The following is a 26,733-nucleotide window of genomic DNA, read 5'->3' as shown; positions in this document are numbered from 1 at the left end:
CAGGAAACATTAACGCCACTGCATCCTTGCTGCTTTCTCATGTGGAAGTCTGTTTAATGTGAAAACAAGGTGATATCTAATTAGCACACAGGTAAGGAATTAAGAAAACCTTTATTTAAGGGTGAAGATGTTTCTCACAAAATCGTTGCCCCAATGCATCATTGAAATTCAAGCTGGAAAGATGATTTTAATATATCACTTGTACATTTTGTATTGCTCTTCTGGTGACAATGTAGTTTGTTTTTGTCAATTACCATTTTAATAATCGGGTAAAGAAAATTAAGTGGATTTTTGAAAGAAAACAATACTGTCAATATACTATTAAAACAAATTAAAATGGTAAAAGTTATTGTACTTTAAGTAAAAATAAAAGAGCAAAAATATCAATCCCAGTTTTGGATTACTATAATTAACAAAAAAAAATGCATATAGCAGAGGATAGTTTCAATCTGCCTACCTCTGGGTTAATGGCCCAGCATGCTTCCATTGCAGTACTCTGCTGCACATGAAAGTGCAAGAGATCCTGAAGCACTCACTCCTCATGGGAATGTACCAATGTGTTTCTTCATTGGTTGATGGAAGAAACATCTTACAAAAACTCTCCAGATTATTGACTATTTAAAGTTTTCTAGGAAACGTTCTAGATGAATGCTTATTAGCCTTTGTCAGTATGCATTTTTGCAAAGTGTCTCTGTGGCGCAATTGATTAGCGTGTTTGGTTATTAACCAAAGGGTTGGTGGTTCAATCCCACCCAGGGATGTAATTGACCTTGTTATCAGATTTTGGTGATCTTTAAGTAGACAAGTCAAAATTTCAAACCCCCTCTTATGGTGTAGGGTACCTGGCCTTCTCTGATGTAATCAGAGTTAGATTTGATTCAGTGATTTTATAAAAACAGCTAGGAAGCACAATTTAGCAGTGGGTTGCAGAGAAAAAGAAATATGCTGGCAAAAATATCCAATTGAGTGATTAAACAGCTCTTTATTATCTGACTTTATTTTTATGCTAACAAATTTGTTCTCTGAAAAGTGTCCACAAAGCCAAGTCTCTGATTAACACCTTTGTAGGGATGGTTTTTCACCTATTACTAAATTAAACTTGCTTCATTGGAAAGGCAGCAAGATGCATCCTCATTTCAATGTCTACTGAAATAATACAGGTTGACACCAGGAAACATTAACGCCACTGCATCCTTGCTGCTTTCTCATGTGGAAGTCTGTTTAATGTGAAAACAAGGTGATATCTAATTAGCACACAGGTAAGGAATTAAGAAAATCTTTATTTAAGGGTGAAGATGTTTCTCACAAAATCGTTGCCCCAATGCATCATTGAAATTCAAGCTGGAAAGATGATTTTAATATATCACTTGTACATTTTGTATTGCTCTTCTGGTGACAATGTAGTTTGTTTTTGTCAATTACCATTTTAATAATCGGGTAAAGAAAATTAAGTGGATTTTTGAAAGAAAACAATACTGTCAATATACTATTAAAACAAATTAAAATGGTAAAAGTTATTGTACTTTAAGTAAAAATAAAAGAGCAAAAATATCAATCCCAGTTTTGGATTACTATAATTAACAAAAAAAAATGCATATAGCAGAGGATAGTTTCAATCTGCCTACCTCTGGGTTAATGGCCCAGCATGCTTCCATTGCAGTACTCTGCTGCACATGTAAGTGCAAGAGATCCTGAAGCACTCACTCATCATGGGAATGTACCAATGTGTTTCTTCATTGATTGATGGAAGAAACATCTTACAAAAACTCTCCAGATTATTGACTATTTAAAGTTTTCTAGGAAACGTTCTAGATGAATGCTTATTAGCCTTTGTCAGTATGCACTTTTGCAAAGTGTCTCTGTGGCGCAATTGGTTAGCGTGTTTGGTTATTAACCAAAGGGTTGGTGGTTCAATCCCACCCAGGGATGTAATTGACCTTGTTATCAGATTTTGGTGATCTTTAAGTAGACAAGTCAAAATTTCAAATCCCCTCTTATGGTGTAGGGTACCTGGCCTTCTCTGTTGTAATCAGAGTTAGATTTGATTAAGTGATTTTATAAAAAAAAAAAACAGCTAGGAAGCACAATTTAGCAGTGGGTTGCAGAGAAAAAGAAATATGCTGGCAGAAAAATCCAATTGAGTGATTAAACAGCTCTTCATTTTCTGGCTTTATTTTTATGCTAACAAATTTGTTCTCTGAAAAGTGTCCACAAAGCCAAGTATCTGATTAACACCTTTGTAGGGATGGTTTTTCACCTATTACTAAATTAAACGTGCTTCATTGGAAAGGCAGCAAGATGCATCCTCATTTCAATATCTACTGAAATAATACAGGTTGACACCAGGAAACATTAACGCCACTGCATCCGTGCTGCTCTCTCATGTGGAAGTCTGTTTAATGTTAAAACAAGGTGATATCTAATTAGCACACAGGTAAGGAATTAAGAAAATCTTTATTTAAGGGTGAAGATGTTTCTCACAAAATCGTTGCCCCAATGCATCGTTGAAATTCAAGCTGGAAAGATGATTTTAATATATCACTTGTACATTTTGTACTGCTCTTCTGGTGACAATGTAGTTTGTTTTTGTCAATTACCATTTGAATAATAGGGTAAATAAAATTAAGTGGATTTTTGAAAGAAAACAATACTGTCAATATACTATTAAAACCAATTAAAATGGTAAAAGTTATTGTACTTTAAGTAAAAATAAAAGAGCAAAAATATCAATCCCAGTTTTGGATTACTTTAATTAACAAAAAAAAAAAATGCATATAGCAGAGGATAGTTTCAATCTGCCCACCTCTGGGTTATGGACCAAGCATGCTTCCATTGCAGTACTCTGCTGCACATGTAAGTGCCAAAGATCCTGAAGCACTCACTCATCATGGGAAAGTACCAATGTGTTTCTTCATTGGTTGATGGAAGAAACATCTTACAAAAACTCTCCAGATTATTGACTTTTTAAAGTTTTTCTAGGAAACGTTCTAGATGAATGCTTATTAGCCTTTGTCAGTATGCACTTTTGCAAAGTGTCTCTGTGGCGCAATCGGTTAGCGTGTTTGGTTAATAACTAAAGGGTTGGTGGTTCAATCCCACCCAGGGATGTAATTGACCTTGTTATCAGATTTTGGTGATCTTTAAGTAGACAAGTCAAAATTTCAAACCCCCTCTTATGGTGTAGGGTACCTGGCCTTCTCTGATGTAATCAGAGTTAGATTTGATTCAGTGATTTTATAAAAACAGCTAGGAAGCACAATTTAGCAGTGGGTTGCAGAGAAAAGGAAATATGCTGGCAAAAATATCCAATTGAGTGATTAAACAGCTCTTCATTATCTGACTTTATTTTTATGCTAACAAATTTGTTCTCTGAAAAGTGTCCACAAAGCCAAGTCTCTGATTAACACCTTTGTAGGGATGGTTTTGCACCTATTACTAAATTAAACTTGCTTCATTGGAAAGGCAGCAAGATGCATCCTCATTTCAATGTCTACTGAAATAATACAGGTTGACACCAGGAAACATTAACGCCACTGCATCCTTGCTGCTTTCTCATGTGGAAGTCTGTTTAATGTGAAAACAAGGTGATATCTAATTAGCACACAGGTAAGGAATTAAGAAAATCTTTATTTAAGGGTGAAGATGTTTCTCACAAAATCGTTGCCCCAATGCATCTTTGAAATTCAAGCTGGAAAGATGATTTTAATATATCACTTGTACATTTTGTATTGCTCTTCTGGTGACAATGTAGTTTGTTTTTGTCAATTACCATTTTAATAATCGGGTAAAGAAAATTAAGTGGATTTTTGAAAGAAAACAATACTGTCAATATACTATTAAAACAAATTAAAATGGTAAAAGTTATTGTACTTTAAGTAAAAATAAAAGAGCAAAAATATCAATCCCAGTTTTGGATTACTATAATTAACAAAAAAAAATGCATATAGCAGAGGATAGTTTCAATCTGCCTACCTCTGGGTTAATGGCCCAGCATGCTTCCATTGCAGTACTCTGCTGCACATGAAAGTGCAAGAGATCCTGAAGCACTCACTCCTCATGGGAATGTACCAATGTGTTTCTTCATTGGTTGATGGAAGAAACATCTTACAAAAACTCTCCAGATTATTGACTATTTAAAGTTTTCTAGGAAACGTTCTAGATGAATGCTTATTAGCCTTTGTCAGTATGCATTTTTGCAAAGTGTCTCTGTGGCGCAATTGATTAGCGTGTTTGGTTATTAACCAAAGGGTTGGTGGTTCAATCCCACCCAGGGATGTAATTGACCTTGTTATCAGATTTTGGTGATCTTTAAGTAGACAAGTCAAAATTTCAAACCCCCTCTTATGGTGTAGGGTACCTGGCCTTCTCTGATGTAATCAGAGTTAGATTTGATTCAGTGATTTTATAAAAACAGCTAGGAAGCACAATTTAGCAGTGGGTTGCAGAGAAAAAGAAATATGCTGGCAAAAATATCCAATTGAGTGATTAAACAGCTCTTTATTATCTGACTTTATTTTTATGCTAACAAATTTGTTCTCTGAAAAGTGTCCACAAAGCCAAGTCTCTGATTAACACCTTTGTAGGGATGGTTTTTCACCTATTACTAAATTAAACTTGCTTCATTGGAAAGGCAGCAAGATGCATCCTCATTTCAATGTCTACTGAAATAATACAGGTTGACACCAGGAAACATTAACGCCACTGCATCCTTGCTGCTTTCTCATGTGGAAGTCTGTTTAATGTGAAAACAAGGTGATATCTAATTAGCACACAGGTAAGGAATTAAGAAAATCTTTATTTAAGGGTGAAGATGTTTCTCACAAAATCGTTGCCCCAATGCATCATTGAAATTCAAGCTGGAAAGATGATTTTAATATATCACTTGTACATTTTGTATTGCTCTTCTGGTGACAATGTAGTTTGTTTTTGTCAATTACCATTTTAATAATCGGGTAAAGAAAATTAAGTGGATTTTTGAAAGAAAACAATACTGTCAATATACTATTAAAACAAATTAAAATGGTAAAAGTTATTGTACTTTAAGTAAAAATAAAAGAGCAAAAATATCAATCCCAGTTTTGGATTACTTTAATTAACAAAAAAAAAATGCATATAGCAGAGGATAGTTTCAATCTGCCTACCTCTGGGTTATGGACCCAGCATGCTTCCATTGAAGTACTCTGCTGCACATGTAAGTGCAAAAGATCCTGAAGCACTCACTCATCATGGGAAAGTACCAATGTGTTTCTTTATTGGTTGATGGAAGAAACATCTTACAAAAACTCTCCAGATTATTGACTTTTTAAAGTTTTTCTAGGAAACGTTCTAGATGAATGCTTATTAGCCTTTGTCAGTATGTACTTTTGCAAAGTGTCGCTGTGGCGCAATCAGTTAGTGTGTATGGCTATTAACCAAAAGGTTGGTGGTTCAATCCCACCCAGGGACGTAATTGACATTGTTATCAGATTTTGGTGATCTTTAAGTAGACAAATCAAAATTTCAAATCCCCTCTTATGGTGTAGGGTACCTGGCCTTCTCTGTTGTAATCAGAGTTAGATTTGATTAAGTGATTTTATAAAAAAAAAAACAGCTAGGAAGCACAATTTAGCAGTGGGTTGCAGAGAAAAAGAAATATGCTGGCAGAAAAATCCAATTGAGTGATTAAACAGCTCTTCATTTTCTGGCTTTATTTTTATGCTAACAAATTTGTTCTCTGAAAAGTGTCCACAAAGCCAAGTATCTGATTAACACCTTTGTAGGGATGGTTTTTCACCTATTACTAAATTAAACGTGCTTCATTGGAAAGGCAGCAAGATGCATCCTCATTTCAATATCTACTGAAATAATACAGGTTGACACCAGGAAACATTAACGCCACTGCATCCGTGCTGCTCTCTCATGTGGAAGTCTGTTTAATGTTAAAACAAGGTGATATCTAATTAGCACACAGGTAAGGAATTAAGAAAATCTTTATTTAAGGGTGAAGATGTTTCTCACAAAATCGTTGCCCCAATGCATCGTTGAAATTCAAGCTGGAAAGATGATTTTAATATATCACTTGTACATTTTGTACTGCTCTTCTGGTGACAATGTAGTTTGTTTTTTTCAATTACCATTTGAATAATAGGGTAAATAAAATTAAGTGGATTTTTGAAAGAAAACAATACTGTCAATATACTATTAAAACAAATTAAAATGGTAAAAGTTATTGTACTTTAAGTAAAAATAAAAGAGCAAAAATATCAATCCCAGTTTTGGATTACTATAATTAACAAAAAAAATGCATATAGCAGAGGATAGTTTCAATCTGCCTACCTCTGGGTTAATGGCCCAGCATGCTTCCATTGCAGTACTCTGCTGCACATGTAAGTGCAAGAGATCCTGAAGCACTCACTCATCATGGGAATGTACCAATGTGTTTCTTCATTGATTGATGGAAGAAACATCTTACAAAAACTCTCCAGATTATTGACTATTTAAAGTTTTCTAGGAAACGTTCTAGATGAATGCTTATTAGCCTTTGTCAGTATGCACTTTTGCAAAGTGTCTCTGTGGCGCAATTGGTTAGCGTGTTTGGTTATTAACCAAAGGGTTGGTGGTTCAATCCCACCCAGGGATGTAATTGACCTTGTTATCAGATTTTGGTGATCTTTAAGTAGACAAGTCAAAATTTCAAACCCCCTCTTATGGTGTAGGGTACCTGGCCTTCTCTGTTGTAATCAGAGTTAGATTTGATTAAGTGATTTTATAAAAAAAAAAACAGCTAGGAAGCACAATTTAGCAGTGGGTTGCAGAGAAAAAGAAATATGCTGGCAGAAAAATCCAATTGAGTGATTAAACAGCTCTTCATTTTCTGGCTTTATTTTTATGCTAACAAATTTGTTCTCAGAAAAGTGTCCACAAAGCCAAGTATCTGATTAACACCTTTGTAGGGATGGTTTTTCACCTATTACTAAATTAAACGTGCTTCATTGGAAAGGCAGCAAGATGCATCCTCATTTCAATATCTACTGAAATAATACAGGTTGACACCAGGAAACATTAACGCCACTGCATCCGTGCTGCTCTCTCATGTGGAAGTCTGTTTAATGTTAAAACAAGGTGATATCTAATTAGCACACAGGTAAGGAATTAAGAAAATCTTTATTTAAGGGTGAAGATGTTTCTCACAAAATCGTTGCCCCAATGCATCGTTGAAATTCAAGCTGGAAAGATGATTTTAATATATCACTTGTACATTTTGTACTGCTCTTCTGGTGACAATGTAGTTTGTTTTTGTCAATTACCATTTGAATAATAGGGTAAATAAAATTAAGTGGATTTTTGAAAGAAAACAATACTGTCAATATACTATTAAAACCAATTAAAATGGTAAAAGTTATTGTACTTTAAGTAAAAATAAAAGAGCAAAAATATCAATCCCAGTTTTGGATTACTTTAATTAACAAAAAAAAAAATGCATATAGCAGAGGATAGTTTCAATCTGCCCACCTCTGGGTTATGGACCAAGCATGCTTCCATTGCAGTACTCTGCTGCACATGTAAGTGCCAAAGATCCTGAAGCACTCACTCATCATGGGAAAGTACCAATGTGTTTCTTCATTGGTTGATGGAAGAAACATCTTACAAAAACTCTCCAGATTATTGACTTTTTAAAGTTTTTCTAGGAAACGTTCTAGATGAATGCTTATTAGCCTTTGTCAGTATGCACTTTTGCAAAGTGTCTCTGTGGCGCAATCGGTTAGCGTGTTTGGTTAATAACTAAAGGGTTGGTGGTTCAATCCCACCCAGGGATGTAATTGACCTTGTTATCAGATTTTGGTGATCTTTAAGTAGACAAGTCAAAATTTCAAACCCCCTCTTATGGTGTAGGGTACCTGGCCTTCTCTGATGTAATCAGAGTTAGATTTGATTAAGTGATTTTATAAAAAAACAGCTATGAAGCACAATTTAGCAGTGGGTTGCAGAGAAAAAGAAATATGCTGGCAGAAAAATCCAATTGAGTGATTAAACAGCTCTTCATTTTCTGGCTTTATTTTTATGCTAACAAATTTGTTCTCTGAAAAGTGTCCACAAAGCCAAGTATCTGATTAACACCTTTGTAGGGATGGTTTTTCACCTATTACTAAATTAAACTTGCTTCATTGGAAAGGCAGCAAGATGCATCCTCATTTCAATGTCTACTGAAATAATACAGGTTGACACCAGGAAACATTAACGCCACTGCTTCCTTGCTGCTTTCTCATGTGGAAGTCTGTTTAATGTGAAAACAAGGTGATATCTAATTAGCACACAGGTAAGGAATTAAGAAAATCTTTATTTAAGGGTGAAGAAAATCGTTGTCCCAATGCATCATTGAAATTCAAGCTAGAAAGATGATTTTAATATATCACTTGTACATTTTGTATTGCTCTTCTGGTGACAATGTAGTTTGTTTTTGTCAATTACCATTTTAATAATCGGGTAAAGAAAATTAAGTGGATTTTTGAAAGAAAACAATACTGTCAATATACTATTAAAACAATTTAAAATGGTAAAAGTTATTGTACTTTAAGTAAAAATAAAAGAGCAAAAATATCAATCCCAGTATTGGATTACTTTAATTAACAAAAAAAAAAATGCATATAGCAGAGGATAGTTTCAATCTGCCTACCTCTGGGTTAATGGCCCAGCATGCTTCCATTGCAGTACTCTGCTGCACATGTAAGTACAAGAGATCCTGAAGCACTCACTCATCATGGGAAAGTACCAATGTGTTTCTTCATTGGTTGATGGTAGAAACATCTTACAAAAACTCTCCAGATTATTGACTTTTTAAAGTTTTTCTAGGAAACGTTCTAGATGAATGCTTATTAGCCTTTGTCAGTATGCACTTTTGCAAAGTGTCTCTGTGGCGCAATCGGTTGGCGTGTTTGGTTATTAACCAAAGGGTTGGTGGTTCAAACCCACCCAGGGATGTAATTGACCTTGTTATCAGATTTTGGTGATCTTTAAGTAGACAAGTCAAAATTTCAAACCCCCTCTTATGGTGTAGGGTACCTGGCCTTCTCTGATGTAATCAGAGTTAGATTTGATTAAGTGTTTTTATAAAAAAACAGCTAGGAAGCACAATTTAGCAGTGGGTTGCAGAGAAAAAGAAAAATGCTGGCAGAAAAATCCAATTGAGTGATTAAACAGCTCTTCATTTTCTGGCTTTATTTTTATGCTAACAAATTTGTTCTCAGAAAAGTGTCCACAAAGCCAAGTATCTGATTAACACCTTTGTAGGGATGGTTTTTCACCTATTACTAAATTAAACTTGCTTCATTGGAAAGGCAGCAAGATGCATCCTCATTTCAATGTCTACTGAAATAATACAGGTTGACACCAGGAAACATTAACGCCACTGCATCCTTGCTGCTTTCTCATGTGGAAGTCTGTGTAATGTGAAAACAAGGTGATATCTAATTAGCACACAGGTAAGGAATTAAGAAAATCTTTATTTAAGAGTGAAGATGTTTCTCACAAAATCGTTGCCCCAATGCATCATTGAAATTCAAGCTGGAAAGATGATTTTAATATATCACTTGTACATTTTGTATTGCTCTTCTGGTGACAATGTAGTTTGTTTTTGTCAATTACCATTTTAATAATCGGGTAAAGAAAATTAAGTGGATTTTTGAAAGAAAACAATATTGTCAATATACTATTAAAACAAATTAAAATGGTAAAAGTTATTGTACTTTAAGTAAAAATAAAAGAGCAAAAATATCAATCCCAGTTTTGGATTACTATAATTAAAAAAAAAAAATGCATATAGCAGAGGATAGTTTCAATCTGCCTACCTCTGGGTTAATGGCCCAGCATGCTTCCATTGCAGTACTCTGCTGCACATGTAAGTGCAAGAGATCCTGAAGCACTCACTCCTCATGGGAATGTACCAATGTGTTTCTTCATTGGTTGATGGAAGAAACATCTTACAAAAACTCTCCAGATTATTGACTATTTAAAGTTTTCTAGGAAACGTTCTAGATGAATGCTTATTAGCCTTTGTCAGTATGCACTTTTGCAAAGTGTCTCTGTGGCGCAATTGGTTAGCGTGTTTGGTTATTAACCAAAGGGTTGGTGGTTCAATCCCACCCAGGGATGTAATTGACCTTGTTATCAGATTTTGGTTATCTTTAAGTAGACAAGTCAAAATTTCAAACCCCCTCTTATGGTGTAGGGTACCTGGCCTTCTCTGTTGTAATCAGAGTTAGATTTGATTAAGTGATTTTATAAAAAAAAAACAGCTAGGAAGCACAATTTAGCAGTGGGTTGCAGAGAAAAAGAAATATGCTGGCAGAAAAATCCAATTGAGTGATTAAACAGCTCTTCATTTTCTGGCTTTATTTTTATGCTAACAAATTTGTTCTCTGAAAAGTGTCCACAAAGCCAAGTATCTGATTAACACCTTTGTAGGGATGGTTTTTCACCTATTACTAAATTAAACGTGCTTCATTGGAAAAGCAGCAAGATGCATCCTCATTTCAATATCTACTGAAATAATACAGGTTGACACCAGGAAACATTAACGCCACTGCATCCGTGCTGCTCTCTCATGTGGAAGTCTGTTTAATGTTAAAACAAGGTGATATCTAATTAGCACACAGGTAAGGAATTAAGAAAATCTTTATTTAAGGGTGAAGATGTTTCTCACAAAATCGTTGACCCAATGCATCATTGAAATTCAAGCTGGAAAGATGATTTTAATATATCACTTGTACATTTTGTATTGCTCTTCTGGTGACAATGTAGTTTGTTTTTGTCAATTACCATTTGAATAATAGGGTAAATAAAATTAAGTGGATTTTTGAAAGAAAACAATACTGTCAATATACTATTAAAACAAATTAAAATGGTAAAAGTTATTGTACTTTAAGTAAAAATAAAAGCAAAAATATCAATCCCAGTTTTGGATTACTTTAATTAATAAAAAAAAATGCATATAGCAGAGGATAGTTTCAATCTGCCTACCTCTGGGTTAATGGCCCAGCATGCTTCCATTGCAGTACTCTGCTGCACATGTAAGTGGAAGAGATCCTGAAGCACTCACTCATCATGAGAATGTACCAATGTGTTTCTTCATTGGTTGATGGAAGAAACATCTTACAAAAACTCTCCAGATTATTGACTATTTAAAGTTTTCTAGGAAACGTTCTAGATGAATGCTTATTAGCCTTTGTCAGTATGCACTTTTGCAAAGTGTCTCTGTGGCGCAATTGGTTAGCGTGTTTGGTTATTAACCAAAGGGTTGGTGGTTCAATCCCACCCAGGGATGTAATTGACCTTGTTATCAGATTTTGGTGATCTTTAAGTAGACAAGTCAAAATTTCAAACCCCCTCTTATGGTGTAGGGTACCTGGCCTTCTCTGTTGTAATCAGAGTTATATTTGATTAAGTGATTTTATAAAAAAAACAGCTAGGAAGCACAATTTAGCAGTGGGTTGCAGAGAAAAAGAAATATGCTGGCAAAAATATCCAATTGAGTGATTAAACAGCTCTTCATTATCTGACTTTATTTTTATGCTAACAAATTTGTTCTCTGAAAAGTGTCCACAAAGCCAAGTATCTGATTAACACCTTTGTAGGGATGGTTTTTCACCTATTACTAAATTAAACGTGCTTCATTGGAAAGGCAGCAAGATGCATCCTCATTTCAATATCTACTGAAATAATACAGGTTGACACCAGGAAACATTAACGCCACTGCATCCGTGCTGCTCTCTCATGTGGAAGTCTGTTTAATGTGAAAACAAGGTGATATCTAATTAGCACACAGGTAAGGAATTAAGAAAATCTTTATTTAAGAGTGAAGATGTTTCTTACAAAATCGTTGCCCCAATGCATCATTGAAATTCAATCTGGAAAGATGATTTTAATATATCACTTGTACATTTTGTATTGCTCTTCTGGTGACAATGTAGTTTGTTTTTGTCAATTACCATTTGAATAAAAGGGTAAAGAAAATTAAGTGGATTTTTGAAAGAAAACAATACTGTCAATATACTATTAAAACAAATTAAAATGGTAAAAGTTATTGTACTTTAAGTAAAAAAAAAAAAAAGAGCAAAAATATCAATCCCAGTTTTGGATTACTTTAATTAACAAAAAAAAATGCATATAGCAGAGGCTAGTTTCATTCTGCCCACCTCTGGGTTATGGACCCAGCATGCTTCCATTGCAGTACTCTGCTGCACATGTAAGTGCAAGAGATCCTGAAGCACTCACTCATCATGGGAAAGTACCAATGTGTTTCTTCATTGGTTGATGGAAGAAACATCTTACAAAAACTCTCCAGATTATTGACTTTTTAAAGTTTTTCTAGGAAACGTTCTAGATGAATGCTTATTAGCCTTTGTCAGTATGCAATTTTGCAAAGTGTCTCTGTGGCGCAATCGGTTAGCATGTTTGGTTATTAACCAAAGGGTTGGTGGTTCAATCCCACCCAGGGACATAATTGACCTTGTTATCAGATTTTGGTGATCTTTAAGTAGACAAGTCAAAATTTCAAACCCCCTCTTATGGTGTAGGGTACCTGGCCTTCTCTGATGTAATCAGAGTTAGATTTGATTAAGTGATTTTATAAAAAACAGCTAGGAAGCACAATTTAGCAGTGGGTTGCAGAGAAAAAGAAAAATGCTGGCAGAAAAATCCAATTGAGTGATTAAACAGCTCTTCATTTTCTGGCTTTATTTTTATGCTAACAAATTTGTTCTCTGAAAAGTGTCCACAAAGCCAAGTCTCTGATTAACACCTTTGTAGGGATGGTTTTTCACCTATTACTAAATTAAACTTGCTTCATTGGAAAGGCAGCAAGATGCATCCTCATTTCAATGTCTACTGAAATAATACAGGTTGACACCAGGAAACATTAACGCCACTGCATCCTTGCTGCTTTCTCATGTGGAAGTCTGTTTAATGTGAAAACAAGGTGATATCTAATTAGCACACAGGTAAGGAATTAAGAAAATCTTTATTTATGGGTGAAGATGTTTCTCACAAAATCGTTGCCCCATTGCATCATTGAAATTCAAGCTGGAAAGATGATTTTAATATATCACTTGTACATTTTGTATTGCTCTTCTGGTGACAATGTAGTTTGTTTTTGTCAATTACCATTTTAATAATCGGGTAAAGAAAATTAAGTGGATTTTTGAAAGAAAACAACACTGTCAATATACTATTAAAACAAATTAAAATGGTAAAAGTTATTGTACTTTAAGTAAAAATAAAAGAGCAAAAATATCAATCCCAGTTTTGGATTACTTTAATTAATAAAAAAAAAATGCATATAGCAGAGGATAGTTTCAATCTGCCTACCTCTGGGTTAATGGCCCAGCATGCTTCCATTGCAGTACTCTGCTGCACATGTAAGTGCAAGAGATCCTGAAGCACTCACTCATCATGGGAATGTACCAATGTGTTTCTTCATTGGTTGATGGAAGAAACATCTTACAAAAACTGTCCAGATTATTGACTATTTAAAGTTTTCTAGGAAACGTTCTAGATGAATGCTTATTAGCCTTTGTCAGTATGCACTTTTGCAAAGTGTCTCTGTGGCGCAATTGGTTAGCGTGCTTGGTTATTAACCAAAGGGTTGGTGGTTCAATCCCACCCAGGGATGTAATTGACCTTGTTATCAGATTTTGGTGATCTTTAAGTAGACAAGTCAAAATTTCAAACCCCCTCTTATGGTGTAGGGTACCTGGCCTTCTCTGATGTAATCAGAGTTAGATTTGATTAAGTGATTTTATAAAAAAACAGCTAGGAAGCACAATTTAGCAGTGGGTTGCAGAGAAAAAGAAAAATGCTGGCAGAAAAATCCAATTGAGTGATTAAACAGCTCTTCATTTTCTGGCTTTATTTTTATGCTAACAAATTTGTTCTCTGAAAAGTGTCCACAAAGCCAAGTATCTGATTAACACCTTTGTAGGGATGGTTTTTCACCTATTACTAAATTAAACTTGCTTCATTGGAAAGGCAGCAAGATGCATCCTCATTTCAATGTCTACTGAAATAATACAGGTTGACACCAGGAAACATTAACGCCACTGCATCCTTGCTGCTTTCTCATGTGGAAGTCTGTTTAATGTGAAAACAAGGTGATATCTAATTAGCACACAGGTAAGGAATTAAGAAAATCTTTATTTAAGGGTGAAGATGTTTCTCACAAAATCGTTGCCCCAATGCATCATTGAAATTCAAGCTGGAAAGATGATTTTAATATATCACTTGTACATTTTGTATTGCTCTTCTGGTGACAATGTAGTTTGTTTTTGTCAATTACCATTTTAATAATCGGGTAAAGAAAATTAAGTGGATTTTTGAAAGAAAACAATACTGTCAATATACTATTAAAACAATTTAAAATGGTAAAAGTTATTGTACTTTAAGTAAAAATAAAAGAGCAAAAATATCAATCCCAGTTTTGGATTACTTTAATTAACAAAAAAAAAATGCATATAGCAGAGGATAGTTTCAATCTGCCTACCTCTGGGTTAATGGCCCAGCATGCTTCCATTGCAGTACTCTGCTGCACATGTAAGTGCAAGAGATCCTGAAGCACTCACTCATCATGGGAAAGTACCAATGTGTTTCTTCATTGGTTGATGGAAGAAACATCTTACAAAAACTCTCCAGATTATTGACTTTTTAAAGTTTTTCTAGGAAACGTTCTAGATGAATGCTTATTAGCCTTTGTCAGTATGCACTTTTGCAAAGTGTCTCTGTGGCGCAATCGGTTAGCGTGTTTGGTTATTAACCAAAGGGTTGGTGGTTCAAACCCACCCAGGGATATAATTGACCTTGTTATCAGATTTTGGTGATCTTTAAGTAGACAAGTCAAAATTTCAAACCCCCTCTTATGGTGTAGGGTACCTGGCCTTCTCTGATGTAATCAGAGTTAGATTTGATTAAGTGATTTTATAAAAAAACAGCTAGGAAGCACAATTTAGCAGTGGGTTGCAGAGAAAAAGAAATATGCTGGCAGAAAAATCCAATTGAGTGATTAAACAGCTCTTCATTTTCTGGCTTTATTTTTATGCTAACAAATTTGTTCTCTGAAAAGTGTCCACAAAGCCAAGTATCTGATTAACACCTTTGTAGGGATGGTTTTTCACCTATTACTAAATTAAACGTGCTTCATTGGAAAGGCAGCAAGATGCATCTTCATTTCAATATCTACTGAAATAATACAGGTTGACACCAGGAAACATTAACGCCACTGCATCCGTGCTGCTCTCTCATGTGGAAGTCTGTTTAATGTGAAAACAAGGTGATATCTAATTAGCACACAGGTAAGGAATTAAGAAAATCTTTATTTAAGGGTGAAGATGTTTCTCACAAAATCGTTGCCCCAATGCATCATTGAAATTCAAGCTGGAAAGATGATTTTAATATATCACTTGTACATTTTATATTGCTCTTCTGTTGACAATGTAGTTTGTTTTTGTCAATTACCATTTTAATAATCGGGTAAAGAAAATTATGTGGATTTTTGAAAAAAAACAATACTGTCAATATCTATTAAAACAAATTAAAATGGTAAAAGTTATTGTACTTTAAGTAAAAATAAAAGAGCAAAAATATCAATCCCAGTTTTGGATTACTTTAATTAACAATAAAAAATGCATATAGCAGAGGATAGTTTCAATCTGCCTACCTCTGGGTTAATGACCCAGCATGCTTCCATTGCAGTACTCTGATGCACATGTAAGTGCAAGAGATCCTGAAGCACTCACTCATCATGGGAAAGTACCAATGTGTTTCTTCATTGGTTGATGGAAGAAACATCTTACAAAAACTCTCCAGATTATTGACTTTTTAAAGTTTTTCTAGGAAACGTTCTAGATGAATGCTTATTAGCCTTTGTCAGTATGCACTTTCGCAAAGTGTCTCTGTGGCGCAATCGGTTAGCGTGTTTGGTTATTAACCAAAGGGTTGGTGGTTCAATCCCACCCAGGAATGTAATTGACCTTGTTATCAGATTTTGGTGATCTTTAAGTAGACAAGTCAAAATTTCAAACCCCCTCTTATGGTGTAGGGTACCTGGCCTTCTCTGATGTAATCAGAGTTAGATTTGATTAAGTGATTTTATAAAAAAACAGATAGGAAGCACAATTTAGCAGTGGGTTGCAGAGAAAAAGAAATATGCTGGCAGAAAAATCCAATTGAGTGATTAAACAGCTCTTCATTTTCTGGCTTTATTTTTATGCTAACAAATTTGTTCTCTGAAAAGTGTCCATAAAGCCAAGTATATGATTAACACCTTTGTAGGGATGGTTTTTCACCTATTACTAAATTAAACTTGCTTCATTGGAAAGGCAGCAAGATGCATCCTCATTTCAATATCTACTGAAATAATACAGGTTGACACCAGGAAACATTAACGCCACTGCATCCGTGCTGCTCTCTCATGTGGAAGTCTGTTTAATGTGAAAACAAGGTGATATCTAATTAGCACACAGGTAAGGAATTAAGAAAATCTTTATTTAAGGGTGAAGATGTTTCTCACAAAATTGTTGCCCCAATGCATCATTGAAATTCAAGCTGGAAAGATGATTTTAATATATCACTTGTACATTTTGTATTGCTCTTCTGGTGACAATGTAGTTTGTTTTTGTCAATTACCATTTGAATAATCGGGTAAAGAAAATTAAGTGGATTTTTGAAAGAAAACAATACTGTCAATATACTATTAAAACAAATTAAAATGGTAAAAGTTATTGTACTTTAAGTAAAAATAAAAGAGCAAAAATATCAATCCCAGTTTTGGATTACTTTAATTAACAAAAAAAAATGCATATAGCAGAGGATAGTTTCAATCTGCCTACCTCTGGGTTATGGACCCAGCATGCTTCCATTGCAGTACTCTGCTGCACATGTAAGTGCAAGAGATCCTGAAGCACTCACTCATCATGGGAAAGTACCAATGTGTTTCTTCATTGGTTGATGGAAGAAACATCTTACAAAAACTCTCCAGATTATTGACTTTTTAAAGTTTTTCTAGGAAACGTTCTAGATGAATGCTTATTAGCCTTTGTCAGTATGCACATTTGCAAAGTGTCTCTGTGGCGCAATCGGTTAGCGTGTTTGGTTATTAACCAAAGGGTTGGTGATTCAATCCCACCCAGGGATGTAATTGACCTTATTATCAGATTTTGGTGATCTTTAAGTAGACAAGTCAAAATTTCAAACCCCCTCTTATGGTGTAGGGTACCTGGCCTTCTCTGATGTAATCAGAGTTAGATTTGATTCAGTGATTTTATAAAAACAGCTAGGAAGCACAATTTAGCAGTGGGTTGCAGAGAAAAGGAAATATGCTGGCAAAAATATCCAATTGAGTGATTAAACAGCTCTTCATTTTCTGGCTTTATTTTTATGCTAACAAATTTGTTCTCTGAAAAGTGTCCACAAAGCCAAGTATATGATTAACACCTTTGTAGGGATGGTTTTTCACCTATTACTAAATTAAACTTGCTTCATTGGAAAGGCAGCAAGATGCATCCTCATTTCAATATCTACTGAAATAATACAGGTTGACACCAGGAAACATTAACGCCACTGCATCCGTGCTGCTCTCTCATGTGGAAGTCTGTTTAATGTGAAAACAAGGTGATATCTAATTAGCACACAGGTAAGGAATTAAGAAAATCTTTATTTAAGGGTGAAGATGTTTCTCACAAAATTGTTGCCCCAATGCATCATTGAAATTCAAGCTGGAAAGATGATTTTAATATATCACTTGTACATTTTGTATTGCTCTTCTGGTGACAATGTAGTTTGTTTTTGTCAATTACCATTTGAATAATCGGGTAAAGAAAATTAAGTGGATTTTTGAAAGAAAACAATACTGTCAATATACTATTAAAACAAATTAAAATGGTAAAAGTTATTGTACTTTAAGTAAAAATAAAAGAGCAAAAATATCAATCCCAGTTTTGGATTACTTTAATTAACAAAAAAAAATGCATATAGCAGAGGATAGTTTCAATCTGCCTACCTCTGGGTTATGGACCCAGCATGCTTCCATTGCAGTACTCTGCTGCACATGTAAGTGCAAGAGATCCTGAAGCACTCACTCATCATGGGAAAGTACCAATGTGTTTCTTCATTGGTTGATGGAAGAAACATCTTACAAAAACTCTCCAGATTATTGACTTTTTAAAGTTTTTCTAGGAAACATTCTAGATGAATGCTTATTAGCCTTTGTCAGTATGCACTTTTGCAAAGTGTCTCTGTGGCGCAATCGGTTAGCGTGTTTGGTTATTAACCAAAGGGTTGGTGATTCAATCCCACCCAGGGATGTAATTGACCTTATTATCAGATTTTGGTGATCTTTAAGTAGACAAGTCAAAATTTCAAACCCCCTCTTATGATGTAGGGTACCTGGCCTTCTCTGTTGTAATCAGAGTTAGATTTGATTAAGTGATTTTATAAAAAAAAAACAGCTAGGAAGCACAATTTAGCAGTGGGTTGCAGAGAAAAAGAAATATGCTGGCAGAAAAATCCAATTGAGTGATTAAACAGCTCTTCATTTTCTGGCTTTATTTTTATGCTAACAAATTTGTTCTCTGAAAAGTGTCCACAAAGCCAAGTCTCTGATTAACACCTTTGTAGGGATGGTTTTTCACCTATTACTAAATTAAACTTGCTTCATTGGAAAGGCAGCAAGTGATGTCATTCAAGCAGTGGGTCAAAGTTGGCTTCAACCCTCGTCTGCATATGAAAAGAGAAAAGGGGTATACAGGGCATGGTGGCCTTTTGCGGCGCTTGGATGACCCCTAGTTTGCATTAAACACCCCCACCCTCCTTCGGTGTGGGGCTCATGTTGGCCATGCCCCAGCCCCTGAAGCATTCAAGCTGATTTCTTGCAGCAGATGGGCACTGTAACAGCTCCAGAGCTGCTCTGTAAGGCAAGTTAAAAGGGTGTGGGCCCTGCAGCACTACCTGTAGTTTGCATTGTGCATTGGAAGGCACAAAGTAAGCAGACGGGAGGAGAAATCAGGATAGTGCACAAGGGTATAGAAGGGAGGGGCTCAAGAAAAGAGAAGTGAAAACAGACAGCAAACTAGGCTGGAGAGAGACCTGAGACAAAGATATCTGAATTATACGAGAGCCGACCAAGGTAAACACAAATTATGCAGTCAAGTTTCCCACATTTGGGGAAATCGCAGGGGCAGCACACCCAGAGTGCAATGGGTGAGCCTTGCCCTGGGAGAAGCACCTTCATGATCATAGTATCTCACCTGGCAGGTAAGTAGGAGTTGGGCTAGAGCTGGGGAGGGTTGCTGCTCGGGCAACCCCTGTCAAGTGAAGGAGATCCAACTGAGGCAGCACAAGGGAACTCTTGAAAGAAGAACAAGGCTAGAGAATGATCTGAGACAAAGAAATCTGACTTTTACCAGAGCTGACCAGAGGAAAGCACAAACACAGTCCCCCACTACCACAAATAATGCAGTCGAGTTTCCCACAGTTGGGGAAATCACAGGGGTCAGCATACCCAGAATGCAATGAATGAACCGCACCCTGGGAGAACAATCTTCATGACCATGGTATCTCTTATGCAAAATAAGTATGATTTGGGATAGGACTGGGGAGGGCCACTGCTCAGGCACATCTCTGTCAAGTAAAGGAGATTCAACTGAGGCAGCACAAGGGAACTCTCATCTGGGGACAACAACTGCAGGGAGAACACATATTTTCAGATGAACATGGGAGGGCAGAAGGCTGCCTAATACTGAAGCACCCACAAACAACAAACCAAATGCAACAACTAGTGCAAGCATTCCTGCGGGAAGGCCTGCAGCAGATGGATTTGCATATGGTGATGTCATCCAAGCAGTGGGTCAAAGTTGGCTTCAACCCTCGTCTGCATATGAAAAGGGAAAAGGGGCGTGCAGGGCATGGCGGCCTTTTGCGGCGCTTGGATGACCCCTAGTTCGCATTAAACACCTCCACCCTCCTTCGGTGTGGGGCTCATGTTGGCTATGCCCCAGCCCCTGAAGCATTCAAGCTGATTTCTTGCAGCAGCTCGGCACTGTAACAGCTCCAGAGCTGCTCTGTAAGGCAAGTAAAAGGGTGTGGGCCCTGCAGCACTACCTGTAGTTTGCATTGTGCATTGGAAGGCACAAAGTAAGCAGACGGGAGAAGTCAGGATAGTGTGTAAGGGCATAGAAGGGAGCAGCTCAAGAAAAGAGAAGTGGAAACAGACAGCAAACTAGGCTGGAGAGAGACCTGAGACACAGACATCTGAATTATACGAGAGCCAACCAGGGGAAACACAAATTATGCAGTCACGTTTCCCACATTTGGGGAAATCGCAGGAGCAGCAGACCCAGAGTGCAATGGGTGAGCCTTGCCCTGGGAGAAGCACCTTCATGATCATAGTATCTCACCTGGCAGGTAAGTAGGAGTTGGGCTAGAGCTGGGGAGGGTCGCTGCTCGGGCACCCCCCTGTCAAGTGAAGGAGATCCAACTGAGGCAGCACAAGGGAACTCTCGAAAGAAGAACAAGGCTAGAGGACGGTCTGAGACAAAGAAATCTGACTTTTACCAGAGCTGACCAGAAAAAAGCACAAACACAGTCCCCCACTACCACAAATAATGCAGTCGAGTTTCCCACATTTGGGGAAATCACAGGGGTCAGCATACCCAGAATGCAATGAATGAACCTCACCCTGGGAGAACAATCTTCATGACCATGGTATCTCCTATGCAAAATAAGTATGATTTGGGATAGGGCTGGGGAGGGCCGCTGTTCAGGAACATCTCTGTCAAGTAAAGGAGATTCAACTGAGGCAGCACAAGGGAACTCTCATCTGGGGACAACAACTGCAGGGAGAACACATATTTTCAGATGAACATGGGAGGGCAGAAGGCTGCCTAATACTGAAGCACCCCCAAACAACAAACCAAATGCAACAACTAGTGCAAGCATTCCTGGGGGAAGGCCTGCAGCAGATGGATTTGTATATGGTGATGTCATCCAAGCAGTGGTTCAAAGTTGGCTTCAACCCTCGTCTGCATATGAAAAGAGAAAAGGGGCGTGCAGGGCATGGCGGCCTTTTGCGGCGCTTGGATGACCCCTAGTTCGCATTAAACACCTCCACCCTCCTTCGGTTTGGGGCTCATGTTGGCTATGCCCCAGCCCCTGAAGCATTCAAGCTGATTTCTTGCAGCAGCTGGGCACTGTAACAGCACCAGAGCTGCTCTGTAAGGCAACTAAAAGGGTGTGGGCCCTGCAGCACTACCTGTAGTTCGCATTGTGCGTTGGAAGGCACAAAGTAAGCAGACGGGAGAAGTCAGGATAGTGCGCAAGGGCATAGAAGGGAGCGGCTCAAGAAAAGAGAAGTGGAAATAGACAGCAAACTAGGCTGAAGAGAGACCTGAGACAAAGAGATCTGAATTATACGAGAGCCGACCAGGGGAAACACAAATTATGCAGTCAAGTTTCCCACATTTGGGGAAATCACAGGAGCAGCACACCCAGAGTGCAATGGGTGAGCCTTGCCCTGGGAGAAGCACCTTCATGATCATAGTATCTCACCTGGCAGGTAAGTAGGAGTTGGGCTAGAGCTGGGGAGGGTCGCTGCTCGGGCACCCCCCTGTCAAGTGAAGGAGATCCAACTGAGGCAGCACAAGGAAACTCTCGAAAGAAGAACAAGGCTAGAGGAAGATCTGAGACAAATAAATCTGACTTTTACCACAGCTGACCAGAGGAAAGCACAAACACAGTCCCCCACTACCACAAATAATGCAGTCGAGTTTACCACATTTGGGGAAATCACAGGGATCAGCATACCCAGAATGCAATGAATGAACCTCACCCTGGGAGAACAGTCTTCATGACCATGGTATCTCCTATGCAAAATAAGTATGATTTGGGATAGAGCTGGGGAGGGCCGCTGCTCAGGCACATCTCTGTCAAGTAAAGGAGATTCAACTGAGGCAGCACAAGGGAACTCTCATCTGGGGACAACAACTGCAGGGAGAAAACATATTTTCAGATGAACATGGGAGGGCAGAAGGCTGCCTAATACTGAAACACCCCCAAACAACAAACCAAATGCAACAACTAGTGCAAGCATTCCTGGGGTTAGGCCTGCAGCAGATGGATTTGCATATGGTGATGTCATCCAAGCAGTGAGTCAAAGTTGGCTTCAACCCTCGTCTGCATATGAAAAGAGAATAGGGGCGTGCAGGGCATGGAGGCCTTTTGCGGTGCTTGGATGACCCCTAGTTCGCATAAAACACCTCCACCCTCCTTCGGTGTGGGGCTCATGTTGGCTATGCCCCAGCCCCTGAAGCATTCAAGCTGATTTCTTGCAGCAGCTGGGCACTGTAACAGCTCCAGAGCTGCTCTGTAAGGCAAGTAAAAGGGTGTGGGCCCTGCAGCACTACCTGTAGTTCGCATTGTGCGTTGGAAGGCACAAAGTAAGCAGACGGGAGAAGTCAGGATAGTGTGCAAGTGCATAGAAGGGAGCGGCTCAAGAAAAGAGAAGTGGAAACAGACAGCAAACTAGGCTGGAGAGAGACCTGAGACAAAGAGATCTAAATTATACAAGAGCCGACCAGGGGAAACACAAATTATGCTGTCAAGTTTCCCACATTTGGGGAAATCACAGGGGCAGCACACCCAGAGTGCAATTTGTGAGCCTTGCCCTAGGAGAAGCACCTTTTATCTCACCTGGCAGGTAAGTAGGAGTTGGGCTAGAGCTGAGTGTTAGGCGCCGGGGTCCGCGATGTCCTCGCGGCCCGGCGCCTAGCAACTAGGGACGCCGTGCGTGCGTAGTCGCCGGCTCCCTAGCAACGCAGGGACGCCGAGCGGCTGAGCCACCCGGACCCTGGCAACGGGGATGCCATGGGCGGACCGCGTTCCCCATTGCAGGGTCAGATTACAACATACACGCTGGTCTTGTGGGTGTGCAGCAGGGCAGCTGCACAGCATTTGGGGCAATTAGACTGGGGGCATCTGATTGGAGGACTCTTTATTAAATGCTTTCTCAGTGCTTCACACAGACGCCGGTAATAGCTTCCTGCATGCTGCTTTGGTTTGCTGAACGTCTGTTCCAGTCCTGCTGTGTCCGGTCATTCCTGTCCTCAGAAGTCCAGTATCTTGGAGTTGTCATCTCATCCCAAGAAGTCGTTTGGTCCCCTGTAGTCCTCAACGATCACCAGAGAATATCGAGTGGTGTTCGTGAGTTGCGGCTCTGCCGTGTGTTGCGGCTCAGCCGCTTTATCTTTATATTCTGTTTTCGGAGCATTTGCGGAGGGTTCCGCTTCCACAAGTCCTCTCCGGAACTCGGCGGTGCCGGGTAGGAGAGTGGACAAGTGGATATTTTGGTTGTCCTTTTCCCTGGCGGTTTTTCCGCACATATTCTAGTTTTAAGTTAGCTTGTAGCCCCTGGCCTGGTTGTTTAGTCAGAGGGCCCCTTGTTATCAACCTGTCTCGGATTTCCCTTTGTCTCCCATTAAGACCTGAGGGGGCATCGGAGTTGGGCAGACATAAACCGCCCTTCAAACGCGGCTGCCATGGGCTCAAGCAACCATAGTCTCGCAGGGGATTTCTGACAGCACGGGCGAGACAACGGAGTTAGGGCGCAAGGGGCTATTTTCCATTCCCGCTCCCTTCCCCAGCATTACGTTCCAGTGCTCCGGTCCTTGCAATAAGATCTCCTCAGACCAGAGTGCTGGAATCATAACATTATTACCGGCCATACCAAAAACTAAAATTAAACAGGGTTTAATTTTTTCTCATTCAGTTTTTGTTAAAGTTTTTTGGCCTCATGAATCCGACAGGTTTAGGGCCAAATCCTGGCCAGCTCTTACTCAATCAGATTCAAGAACTTACTCAGATGGTTCAGGATCTTTCTCTTCGGGTGAGGTCGCAGGAAGATCTTTTGCGAGCCTCCCCAAAGGTAGTCCCTGAACCAAAGATGCATTTGCCCGACCGTTTTTCTGGTGATAGAAAATAATTTTTTAATTTTAAAGAATCCTGTAAACTTTATTTTCGTTTAAGACCTACTTCCTCTGGTACTGAATCTCAGCGGGTTGGGATTCATTAAAGCTAAAAAGAAAGCACACTCGTTCTGTCTTTAAACTGATAAAAGAAACCCCAATAATATGGGGTATACAAAAATTGAGATAAAACTCAGTTTTGCTCCCCTCCACGGAAATCTTTAATAAAAGGTGAAAGATTTGTTTGTTCTGAAGAGAAACCAGAGCATGACCAAGATTCCACCTGTTGCCTGAGTGCCATGCCAGCAGTCCTCATTCAGCTCAAAGTGAGCACCCAATTTGAAAAAAAGACAGCAGATTTCTCACCAGGCTTCCCCTTGCTACAAAACATGGTCTGTACTTTTTTCCATGTGCTCCCAGATCTTTCAAGCAATTAGTGTGGTCAAGAAAGTTCTGTTTGAAAAGAAACAAACATTTACTGTCATTTCTATGCAAATGAGCTTACATTAAAGCACACTCGTTCTATCTTTAAACCGATAAAAGAAAACCCAATAATATGGGGCATGCAAAAATTGAGATAAAACTCAGTTTTGCTCCTCTCCACGGAAATCTTTATTAAAAGACGAAAGATTTGTTCGTTCTGAAGAGAAACCAGAGCATGACCAAGATTCCACCTGTCGCCTGAGTGCCATGCCAGCAGTCCTCATTCAGCTCAAAGTGAGCACCCAATTTGAAAGAATGAAAGCAGATTTCTCACCAGGCTTCCCCTTGCTATAAGCATGGTTTGTACTCTTTTCCATGTGCTCCCAGATCTATCAAGCAATTAGTATAGTCAAGAAAGTTCTGTTTGAAAAGAAACAAACATTTACTGTCATTGTTATGCAAATAAACTTACATTAAAGCTAACAAGAAAGCACACTCGTTCTATCTTTAAACCGATAAAAGAAACTCCAATAAGATGGGGCATGCAAAAATTGGGATAAAACTCAGTTTTGATCCTCTCCACGGAAATCTTTAGTAAACGGTGAAAGATTTGTTCGTTCTGAAGAGAAACCAGAGCATGACCAAGATTCCACCTGTCGCCTGAGTGCCATGCCAGCAATCCTCATTCAGCTCAAAGTGAGCACCCAATTTGAAAGAAAGAAAGCAGATTTCTCACCAGGCTTCCCCTTGCTATAAACATGGGTTGTACTCTTTTCCATGTGCTCCCAGATCTTTCAAGCAATTAGTATAATCAAGAAAGTTCTGTTTGAAAAGAAACAAACATTTACTGTCATTTCTATGCAAATGAGCTTACATTAAAGCACACTCATTCTATCTTTAAACCGATAAAAGAAACCCCAATAAGACGGGGCATGCAAAAATTGAGATAAAACTCAGTTTTGCTCCTCTCCACAGAAATCTTTAATAAAAGGTGAAATATTTGCTAGTTCTCAAGAGAAACCAGAGCATGACCAAGATTCCACCTGTCGCCTGAGTGCCATGCCAGCAGTCCTCATTCAGCTCAAAGTGAGCACCCAATTTGAAAGAATGAAAGCAGATTTCTCACCAGGCTTCTCCTTGCTATAAGCATGGTTTGTACTCTTTTCCATGTGCTCCCAGATCTATCAAGCAATTAGTATAGTCAAGAAAGTTCTGTTTGAAAAGAATCAAACATTTACTGTCATTGTTATGCAAATAAACTTACATTAAAGCTAACAAGAAAGCACACTCGTTCTATCTTTAAACCGATAAAAGAAACCCCAATAAGATGGGGCATGCAAAAATTGGGATAAAACTCAGTTTTGCTCCTCTCCACAGAAATCTTTAGTAAACGGTGAAAGATTTGTTCGTTCTGAAGAGAAACTAGAGCATGACCAAGATTCCACCTGTCGCCTGAGTGCCATGCCAGCAGTCCTCATTCAGCTCAAAGTGAGCACCCAATTTGAAAGAAAGAAAGCAGATTTCTCACCAGGCTTCCCCTTGCTATAAACATGGTTTGTACTCTTTTCCATGTGCTCCCAGATCTATCAAGCAATTAATATGGTCAAGAAAGTTCTGTTTGAAAAGAAACAAACATTTACTGTCATTGTTATGCAAATAAACTTACATTAAAGCTAACAAGAAAGCACACTCGTTCTGTCTTTAAACTGATAAAAGAAACCCCAATAATATGGGGCATGCAAACATTGAGATAAAACTCAGTTTTGCTCCTCTCCACGGAAATCTTTAATAAAAGGCGAAATATTTGTTAGTTCTCAAGAGAAACCAGAGCATGACCAAGATTCCACCTGTCGCCTGAGTGCCATGCCAGCAGTTCTCATTCAGCTCAAAGTGAGCACCCAATTTGAAAGAAAGAAAGAAAGCAGATTTCTCACCAGGCTTCCCCTTGCTATAAACATGGTTTGTACTCTTTTTCCATTTGCTCCCAGATCTTTCAAGCAATTAGTATAGTCAAGAAAGTTCTGTTTGAAAAGAAACAAACATTTACTGTCATTTCTATGCAGATGAGCTTACATTAAAGCACACTCGTTCTATCTTTAAACTGATAAAAGAAACCCCAATAAGACGGGGCATGCAAAAATTGAGATAAAACTCAGTTTTGCTCCTCTCCACGAAAATCTTTAGTAAAAGGCAAAAGATTTGTTCGTTCTGAAGAGAAACAGAGCATGACCAAGATTCCACCTGTCGCCTGAGTGCCATGCCAGCAATCCTCATTCAGCTCAAAGTGAGCACCCAATTTGAAAGAAAGAAAGCAGATTTCTCACCAGGCTTC

The 26,733-nt window shown here is 38.3% G+C and overlaps 21 non-coding genes across 21 annotated transcripts; 8 read left to right on the top strand and 13 right to left on the bottom strand.

The window, feature by feature from the left end:
• Nucleotides 1–1,855: 1,855 nt before the first annotated feature.
• TRNAN-AUU (transfer RNA asparagine (anticodon AUU)) lies at nt 1,856–1,929 on the top strand. Its single transcript has one exon. It is a non-coding gene; the product is annotated as a tRNA-Asn (tRNA).
• A 1,105-nt stretch (nt 1,930–3,034) lies between these two features.
• TRNAI-AAU (transfer RNA isoleucine (anticodon AAU)) lies at nt 3,035–3,108 on the top strand. The gene has a single exon. It is a non-coding gene; the product is annotated as a tRNA-Ile (tRNA).
• Nucleotides 3,109–6,545: 3,437 nt separating this feature from the next.
• TRNAN-AUU (transfer RNA asparagine (anticodon AUU)) lies at nt 6,546–6,619 on the top strand. The gene has a single exon. It is a non-coding gene; the product is annotated as a tRNA-Asn (tRNA).
• Nucleotides 6,620–7,722: 1,103 nt separating this feature from the next.
• On the top strand, nt 7,723–7,796 carry TRNAI-AAU (transfer RNA isoleucine (anticodon AAU)). The gene has a single exon. It is a non-coding gene; the product is annotated as a tRNA-Ile (tRNA).
• A 2,258-nt stretch (nt 7,797–10,054) lies between these two features.
• Nucleotides 10,055–10,128, top strand: TRNAN-AUU (transfer RNA asparagine (anticodon AUU)). The gene has a single exon. It is a non-coding gene; the product is annotated as a tRNA-Asn (tRNA).
• Nucleotides 10,129–11,225: 1,097 nt separating this feature from the next.
• On the top strand, nt 11,226–11,299 carry TRNAN-AUU (transfer RNA asparagine (anticodon AUU)). Its single transcript has one exon. It is a non-coding gene; the product is annotated as a tRNA-Asn (tRNA).
• Nucleotides 11,300–12,401: 1,102 nt separating this feature from the next.
• Nucleotides 12,402–12,475, top strand: TRNAN-AUU (transfer RNA asparagine (anticodon AUU)). The gene has a single exon. It is a non-coding gene; the product is annotated as a tRNA-Asn (tRNA).
• Nucleotides 12,476–14,743: 2,268 nt separating this feature from the next.
• TRNAN-AUU (transfer RNA asparagine (anticodon AUU)) lies at nt 14,744–14,817 on the top strand. The gene has a single exon. It is a non-coding gene; the product is annotated as a tRNA-Asn (tRNA).
• A 4,303-nt stretch (nt 14,818–19,120) lies between these two features.
• On the bottom strand, nt 19,121–19,283 carry LOC134967560 (U1 spliceosomal RNA). Its single transcript, XR_010189015.1, has one exon. It is a non-coding gene; the product is annotated as a U1 spliceosomal RNA (small nuclear RNA).
• A 151-nt stretch (nt 19,284–19,434) lies between these two features.
• Nucleotides 19,435–19,598, bottom strand: LOC134967500 (U1 spliceosomal RNA). The gene has a single exon (XR_010188968.1). It is a non-coding gene; the product is annotated as a U1 spliceosomal RNA (small nuclear RNA).
• Nucleotides 19,599–20,269: 671 nt separating this feature from the next.
• Nucleotides 20,270–20,432, bottom strand: LOC134967776 (U1 spliceosomal RNA). The gene has a single exon (XR_010189155.1). It is a non-coding gene; the product is annotated as a U1 spliceosomal RNA (small nuclear RNA).
• Nucleotides 20,433–20,584: 152 nt separating this feature from the next.
• Nucleotides 20,585–20,748, bottom strand: LOC134967447 (U1 spliceosomal RNA). Its single transcript, XR_010188924.1, has one exon. It is a non-coding gene; the product is annotated as a U1 spliceosomal RNA (small nuclear RNA).
• A 671-nt stretch (nt 20,749–21,419) lies between these two features.
• On the bottom strand, nt 21,420–21,582 carry LOC134967659 (U1 spliceosomal RNA). Its single transcript, XR_010189080.1, has one exon. It is a non-coding gene; the product is annotated as a U1 spliceosomal RNA (small nuclear RNA).
• A 152-nt stretch (nt 21,583–21,734) lies between these two features.
• On the bottom strand, nt 21,735–21,898 carry LOC134967448 (U1 spliceosomal RNA). Its single transcript, XR_010188925.1, has one exon. It is a non-coding gene; the product is annotated as a U1 spliceosomal RNA (small nuclear RNA).
• Nucleotides 21,899–24,131: 2,233 nt separating this feature from the next.
• On the bottom strand, nt 24,132–24,247 carry LOC134967869 (U5 spliceosomal RNA). Its single transcript, XR_010189216.1, has one exon. It is a non-coding gene; the product is annotated as a U5 spliceosomal RNA (small nuclear RNA).
• A 275-nt stretch (nt 24,248–24,522) lies between these two features.
• Nucleotides 24,523–24,638, bottom strand: LOC134967871 (U5 spliceosomal RNA). Its single transcript, XR_010189218.1, has one exon. It is a non-coding gene; the product is annotated as a U5 spliceosomal RNA (small nuclear RNA).
• Nucleotides 24,639–24,924: 286 nt separating this feature from the next.
• On the bottom strand, nt 24,925–25,040 carry LOC134967876 (U5 spliceosomal RNA). The gene has a single exon (XR_010189222.1). It is a non-coding gene; the product is annotated as a U5 spliceosomal RNA (small nuclear RNA).
• A 274-nt stretch (nt 25,041–25,314) lies between these two features.
• Nucleotides 25,315–25,430, bottom strand: LOC134967941 (U5 spliceosomal RNA). Its single transcript, XR_010189272.1, has one exon. It is a non-coding gene; the product is annotated as a U5 spliceosomal RNA (small nuclear RNA).
• A 286-nt stretch (nt 25,431–25,716) lies between these two features.
• On the bottom strand, nt 25,717–25,832 carry LOC134967897 (U5 spliceosomal RNA). The gene has a single exon (XR_010189240.1). It is a non-coding gene; the product is annotated as a U5 spliceosomal RNA (small nuclear RNA).
• A 286-nt stretch (nt 25,833–26,118) lies between these two features.
• On the bottom strand, nt 26,119–26,234 carry LOC134967920 (U5 spliceosomal RNA). The gene has a single exon (XR_010189257.1). It is a non-coding gene; the product is annotated as a U5 spliceosomal RNA (small nuclear RNA).
• Nucleotides 26,235–26,513: 279 nt separating this feature from the next.
• LOC134967860 (U5 spliceosomal RNA) lies at nt 26,514–26,628 on the bottom strand. The gene has a single exon (XR_010189209.1). It is a non-coding gene; the product is annotated as a U5 spliceosomal RNA (small nuclear RNA).
• Between the last annotated feature and the right edge of the window lie 105 nt (nt 26,629–26,733).

Source organism: Pseudophryne corroboree, chromosome 10, assembly GCF_028390025.1.
Source record: "Pseudophryne corroboree isolate aPseCor3 chromosome 10, aPseCor3.hap2, whole genome shotgun sequence".
Lineage (NCBI taxonomy): Eukaryota > Metazoa > Chordata > Amphibia > Anura > Myobatrachidae > Pseudophryne > Pseudophryne corroboree.
Note: the sequence above shows the minus strand (reverse complement) of the source record. Positions and strands in the feature narration are given on the sequence as shown.